Source organism: Euprymna scolopes, chromosome 40 (genome assembly GCF_053919585.1).
Source record: "Euprymna scolopes isolate OS-2025 chromosome 40, ASM5391958v1, whole genome shotgun sequence".
Lineage (NCBI taxonomy): Eukaryota > Metazoa > Mollusca > Cephalopoda > Sepiida > Sepiolidae > Euprymna > Euprymna scolopes.
Genome location: NC_136521.1, coordinates 45,707,596 through 45,715,203, shown reverse-complemented (window position 1 = coordinate 45,715,203; position 7,608 = coordinate 45,707,596). Strand labels below are relative to the sequence as shown.

The window sequence follows — 7,608 nt, the reverse complement described above, 5'->3', positions numbered from 1 at the left end:
AGCAGTAGCATCATAACAGATACTAATTTTAGTCATAATTGTCATTGTCAGTCGTCATCGTTGATTCAGATGTCAGGAAAGTGGTTTCCAACATGGGACCAAGAATTACTTTAGTAGGGAAGGAGTGGCACGGTTACGTTTTGGGAAGCAAGCATCGAACTAATATCAATTGATTTTCCAACAATATTCGGTCGTATTTGTAAATTTAACAAAATAATATATAATCAATATATTTATAAACCAAATAAAAACAATGCTCTCTCTCTCTCTCTCTCTCTCTCTCTCTCTCTCTCTCTCTCTCTCTCTCTCTCTCTTTCTCTCTGTGTTTGCGAGTCTGTTCGTTCTCTATGGGCTCGTAAACAGGTGGGCCGATTTTATTTTAAAAAATCACACGAAGGTATTTGATGTGTCCGTAGGTTTTTGATGTGACGTAGGTTTTCCATGGAAATGCGTCCGATAAGTATCGAAAATCAAGAATCGAAAAAAATCCGAAGGAAGTCCGATTTTGACCAAAGTTAACGCTTTCATACATCCTAACATAATCAGTGCGTTTTGAGAAGTTTGATCACCCGCACAGGTCCATCCTTCAAAATCAACTGTAGATTCTTTTATAAGATAGGGGCGCATTCGGATTGAATATTTCTTTTTAGAGCACACTTGAACCATGATACTTGACTCTTATTCATTTAACTTTAATTCATTATGTAAAATAATTTCATAAAACGAACAGTTGGTTCTTTGCTAAGACTGAGGCGCGTTTGAATTGAATGTTTCTATTTAGGGGACAATTGGACGATGATACTTGAGTTTAGCATTTGAAAATTTTATTCAAGCCATTATATAATTTTTTTTATAAAATCAACAGTAAGTTCTCTACAGTGCAATATAGACTACAATTTATTGTGGACTAAGTGATTGCGGAGAGGCATGTTGGTTGGTTGGTTGTTTTTGTTTTACGGCATATCAACCTTTTTCAGGTTATTTAATGCCGAATCTAGTGATTTCGAGGAACGATTTTTTAATGGAGTATATTTGTTTTTTAAGTCGGATTCTATTTAACCCACAGTTGGGACCCTGACAGGTACAGGCAATGGCAATTAAAGGGTGGCTCCACACTCCCCAAGGCTTAAACATGGGGCCTCACCCTCGGATATAGTTTTAGGTCATATTCAGGACCGGAGAGGCATGTGAGTCCTCAATTAGAGACGCCAATCAATCGATTTGATTGGAAATTGGGCTCACTGATTTCGATGGCAATAAATATATGAGAGAGTGGAACATTTGTTGGTTCTCATTAAATTCCGGTCTCTCTGTTAGTGTGTGTATATATATATATATATATATATATATATATATATATATATATATATATATATATATATATATTACAATAGAAAAACGTGCGTATGAAAAGTAATATGGTTAAACTTAAACATGGGCAAATAAAGGACTAGTTGTTAAAATTGGAAAAGAAAAGGACAATATATTCTAGGGCAAAAATATAATAAATTTATAACTTAAAATATTTCAGCATTAAAAACTGATCATATAATGTTATAAATTGAATATTTTTTTACAATTCTTAATGCTGCAATATTTTAAGTTATGAATTTATTATATTTTTACTACAATATCTTGTCCTTTTTCTTTTCCAGTTTTAACAACTAGTCCTTTACTTTTCCATGTTTAAGCTTAATCATATTACTTTTCATGTTCGGATTTTTCTGTTGTAATCCATGATTTTTCTAGGCATCTAGTAAATTCACTTGTTTTTTTTTTTTTTAATTTCAGTCTTATTTTTTGCCCCATAAACATAACATACACAATTTTATATATATATATATATATATATATATATATATATATATATATATATATATATATATATATATATATATTATAAATATATATATATATATTTTATATATATATAAATATATATAAATATAAAAATATACATATATTTTTTTATTACACATATGTAATAACAATGTACGGCACTCGTCTGCTTTCAATAAAATCCTCCAATTATCTCCCTTTCATTCTTTCATTTTCTCTGTTTCACTTGTTACTTCTCTTTTCACGAGAGCGGTGAATTGGTAGCAACAGTAGTCGCTGAAGCAATGTGATTGCTATGGAAACCAGTCATAAAAAACGTCGCTCACCTCCTTACGTTTTTTTACGATTTTGAACACGAGTAAATTCATCATAACTTTTGTTTTACTGAACGAAAATTGAAAATTTTTTCACAATATATCCGAGAAGGTGATCTATAAACTGTAATAAGTGTTTGAAATTTGGTCGAAAAAAAAAATGAGTGAGCGGTGAAGCTTTAAAACAGTTTTCAATGACTAAAACTGACACTTAACCATATCTTGAAGCACGGTAGTGTTTGAATGATAATTTTGAGAATCAATTTCCTTCTGAGAATTTATAGAATTGGGAGAATCGATTTTATTTTGAGAATATATATAAATTTGAAAATCAATGTAATTTTGCGAATTTAATTTTACGGATAAAGACCTTTTGATAATTGATTTTAAGAATTTATTTGATTGTGAGAATTGTTAGGGTTGAGACTTACTTTGTGATATGTTAGTAAATAGGCCCAAATAAATGAACGAACGCAAAAAAGACACTAGCATCTATAAGCTATTCTCTTTCTTTCTCTATTTCTTCGGTTTACTTCTTCTTAACTCCTTTTCATTTCTTTCTTTTTTTTTACCGAATGAGAATGGGACGCATTTAAATCTGTGTGCTACTTCCGCATAATCGTAGATCCACACTCAAAAAAAAAAAAAAAAAAAATTATCTCACATATAGGTGTGAACTCACCAATTTTCATGTTTTGTTTGTTTTTTTTACAGAGGAATCACCACTTATCAAGGTCCGGAGGCCACTCGAGGATAAGTGTTAATGGTTATACATTAGTCAATGTGATTATAGCGTAGTAAACATAAGTAGTGGGAATTTTGTAAATTGGATTACTTAGGGAGACGGTTCATCAAGAACTTGTTTACATTGGACTTGAAGACAATCAGACTGTTTTTTTTGTTGTTTTTTTTTTACATGGAGGTCACCACTCATCAAGGCCCGGAAGCCACTCGGGGATAAGGGTTATTGCGTGTACAGTAATCAATGGGATAGTATCGTAGTAATCATTAGTACTGAAGATTTGATTGAGTGTCTTACTAAGGGGACGGTTTGTCAGGAATTTGTTTATGTTGGACTTGGAGACAGGTGGGAAACAGGCAAATGGAAGAGAGTTCCACAGGCGTGCAGTTCTAAGAAAGAAGCTCTGCTCATGGAATCTACGTTTGGATTTAGGCACAGATAAAGAGTGGAGAACATTAATGACAGTAGTTTTGGCTAGACGGGTGTTTTTCGTGAAAGATTGGCAAGGGGGGACCAGATTGGAGCTCAGACGAGCACTTGCCATGGAAATAATAATAAAACAAAGACAGGCTCGCAACATCTCTTCTGTGGGAGAGAGGCTGCAGGGAAGAGAAAAGGGCATCCCCACTAACCACGAAGTTTATTTTGTACTCTGTCAAGGCAAGATAGGCTGCTTTTAGCAGCTCCTGCCCAGATGTGCCAGCAGTACTCCATCCTTGGACGTACTTGGCTTTTATACAGATAGAGAATTGCATCAGTAGTGAGATATCTTCTAGAGCGGTAGAAGGATCCCATTTTCCCAGCATCCTTGGCAACAGACTTGATGTACGTGTTCCATTTCAGATCAGGAGTAAAGGTCAAACCCAAAAGCTTGTCAAAACATGGAGCCTCCCCAAGACGAGAGCCATCCATTTCAATTGTTGCCAGATGGGGATCAGAGCGTTGATGATCTAAGGATAGAAGCTTGGTTTTGGATGCATTAAAAGTAACCAGCCACCTCTTCCCCCACTGTACTACGCGCTCAAGATTAGAGGAGAGAGAATCCGAGAGAACTTTGTCATATACGGCCTTTGATGTGTTGCATAGATGGTCGTGTCATCAGCATAGATGTCAACGAATGATTTAAGTATGTGTTTTGGGAGATCATTGATGTAGATAAGGAAGAGAGTTGGGCCTAGGATGGACCCTTGAAGGACTCCAGTATTAATACTGAGAGTCTCTGATTTCTGTCCATCAACCACTACTCTTATGAGCCTATCTGGGAGAAATGATTTAATAATTGAGAAAACATTTCCAGTAATACCGTAGCTGGAAATCTTGTGAAGTAGGTCATTCTGCCATACCTTATCGAAGGCCTATGATATGTCAAGAGCAATTGCCCTAGAAAGGAAGCCTTTGTCAAGAGATTCACTAATCCTCTGAGATATAACCGTTGCACATCTGCTGTAGATCTTGTGGAGCGGAAACCATATTGCATGTCACTAAGAAGGTTGTTTCTACTGAGGTGGTTGACTACTTCTTTATTTAATATGGATTCTAACAACTTACTCATGACACACAGGAGACTTATTAGTCTGTACTGAGAGGGAGATGATTTTTCGCCTGAATTCTTCAATACCGGGCATACTGAAGAGGTTTTCCAGGGTGTTGGAAAGCACTTCTCCTTAAGGCAGCGCTTAAATAGTTTCGTAAGTATGGGGGCAAGTTCTGGTTGGAGCTTTTTCAGCACTATAACTGGAATGTCGTCAGGGCCAGTTGCTTTATTGGAATCAAGGTTCTTGATTAGCTTGACGACCTCACACACAGATATTCATATGTTGCATAGCGTGTTGTCTGTTATAGGAAGAAATACTAGGAGTTCATGGCCTTCGTCGCATAGGGTAGAATTAGCTGCAAAGTTCTTGGCAAATAGTTTGGCCTTGTCTGATGCTAACGAGATGACCTCAGGTACATTGATGATGGTTAGGATAGAACGCACGCTTCTATTCAGGATCCTGTTTGCCAAAACGCACGCTTCTATTCAGGATCCTGTTTGCCAAAACTGGTGGGAACCAAGCCGCTGCTCAGTTACTTTGGATTTAACAGACTGAGCATATAGCTCTCTTGCATTTGTTATTACTCTTTTACAGTGGTTGCTGGCAGTCCTGAAAGCAGCTTTAGTCTCAGTACATCTATTACGTTGGTAGCTATGGAAAAAGTGATTTCTGTGTGCAAAGGCAGCAGCACATTCTGGGGAGAACCATGGCTGGCTGTTAGGTTTTTGTTGGAATTTTTTGGATGGTATGAATCGGTCTATGGTTACAATTAACCATTCGATCAGGTCTGATACTATAGAGGACACATAGTTTTTAAACATGGAATGCAGAGGTAGATCAGATATGAATGTATAGAAGCTATCCCAGTCAGCCACAAAGTACTGATATACAGTACGGTGGAGAGGTACGTCTGAGGACTTATTACATTTCATTTTTATCTTAACTGATACAACGGAGTGGTCAGAGGATCTCAGAGGAGATACAACGGAATATGAACATAGCTCAGGGTAAGTTGTGAGAAAAAGGTCTAGAAGGCTTGCATACTGACCAGTAGTATCGGGCACACGGGTAGGTTCACGAACAATCTGAGTGAAGTCATAGGCAATGGCAAAATCATGACAGAACCTCCCCTAGTCATCTGTCTTATTTGAGTGGGTCAGCCATTCCACATTATGGACATTGAAGTCACCACAAATATGAATGTTAGCCAATGGATGAGCAGACAGGATGTGGTCAATTTTCTCAGATATACTCTTAAAGATATTAATCCCACTGTTGTGGGGGCGATAGAGGGCAAATATAAATGCAGTGGTGTAAGCTAGTGCAACCCGGAAGCAGATATAAGGTAAATTGGGGTCTTTTCTGGAGATATCCCTACCTCATGGAAAGCCATCTTTAATATAGGCACATACTCCATGCCCATGGCAATCTTGGGGTTCAGATTTAGATGTTAAGTTAGAGTATTCCTTAATAATGAACTCATCTAGGGAAGTGGTCGGCCCTATGCCAGTTTCGCTTAGAAAGAATATGTCCAGTTTCGTCTCTTGTAATTGTGTTTCAACCTCTGGAATGTTGGAACGTAGAAGCGTAATGTTGGAGAAGGAGACATGGTTGTAGGCGTTTACGTTGGAGGATGGGGTTCTAGGTTTATTCGTGTTTTTTTTCTGGAGATTTGTCATGTTGAGGTTTTGGGATTTGTGGAACAGGTCGATAGACTTCGTTGGAGCAGAACAGAGAGGGAAAGTAAGAGAGAAAAAGACAGGAATTTTTTTTTTTTGTAGCACAGGTAAAGCCGTAACAATTACCCACTATCATGGCATCGAGAGGCCCTATCAGAAACTACTGCATGGTCTATAATCCATTCACTAAATGGCAATACAGCAGTCCCGGTACTTTGCACCTGCTGATAGGACAGCCTCCTTAGTGGTTAATCCAAGGTTCGGGTCCCTGACTATCAGGCGGATAACGTCAGCCCAGATGAAACGTTTACCTCCAGCACCCTTACTAATGACATGACCACAAGAATAGACATAGAAACAGAAAATTTCCGACATCTCTGGCTACTGTTCACGAACTACTACTGACCTGGAAAGCAGCTTTTTTTTTTCGCCCTTTGTCAAATCACTCATTGGAAATAAGCATTGAATGACAAAAAAGGAGAAGCGAGAGTTACTGGAGCTGCCGATAACACATCCACATGCGTTATCTACTCTCCATTTAAAAAAAAGGTGAGAAGGACTTATTAATATCTACTTAGTATAAGTCTGTTGCCCCATTCCCAGTTTAGGATAGTACTTGAAGATAGTCTTCCCTCCCATGTTAATGCATGGATAATTTTGTCTTTATCTACCTCGAGCTAGAATGTTCGAGCATTCCAGCTCCACCCCATAATAAATATGCTATAATGGAACTTTTATCAAATTGGAAAGTCTTGATTATTTTGTATTAATTTACATTTGGAGAACTCGTTTAAAAAACTGGTTAAGAGTAATACTTTTAGGGTTACGTATTAAGGTTAGACTAGGTGTACCTATTTACTATGCCTCCCCACGGGACAGAGTTAGACACCAGGGTTGTTTTTTAACGTGGAGAAAAGGTACAAAAATAAAAATTGTCTCAGTCGTGAAGGATTTCTCCTCTACCGAAAGAGAACAAGAAATAGAAGTGCAGCATCTGAAGAACAGATACTACACTTTGATCTTGTCCCGAAGGCTAAGAGGTGTAGTCAGCTGGAAAGCAGGCAATCGGAAGAGAGATTCACAGACGTGCATTTCTAAGAAAGAAGCTTTGTTCATGGAATCTAGATTTAGGTTTAGGCACAGATAAAGAGTGTGAGAAATTATTGGTAGTGGTTTTGGCTAGACGAGTGTTTTTCGTGAAAGTTTGGCGGGTGGGGGCATAGATTGAAGCTCAGCTAAGCACTTGCCATGAAAATAACAATTCCTGCAATTATAGATTGGTGAATTTATTTAAACAAAACAAAAATGAAGAGATTGTTGCTTTGCGATAATAATCATTTTTGTAGTCGAATAAAAAAAATAAATAATAATAAAAAAATTTAAAAAAACGTTGTCAGAAGTGGGATTCGAACCCACGCCCACATTCGTGGACCAGAATACTCATAATCCTGGTTAAGGAATCTACATTCCTTGAGTCTGGCGCCTTAGACCGCTCGGCC

The 7,608-nt window shown here is 37.4% G+C and overlaps 1 non-coding gene across 1 annotated transcript in view; it reads right to left on the bottom strand.

Annotated features, from left to right (window-relative positions):
- Positions 1-7,500: 7,500 nt before the first annotated feature.
- The window catches only part of Trnal-caa (transfer RNA leucine (anticodon CAA)), a 116-nt gene continuing 8 nt past the window's right edge, over positions 7,501-7,608 (bottom strand). The window contains exons 1-2 of the tRNA in view: positions 7,579-7,608; positions 7,501-7,546 (exon numbers count right to left, since the gene is read on the bottom strand). The exon at positions 7,579-7,608 is cut by the window's right edge and continues 8 nt beyond it. This is a non-coding gene — a tRNA (tRNA-Leu). The remainder of the gene's footprint in view (positions 7,547-7,578) is intronic.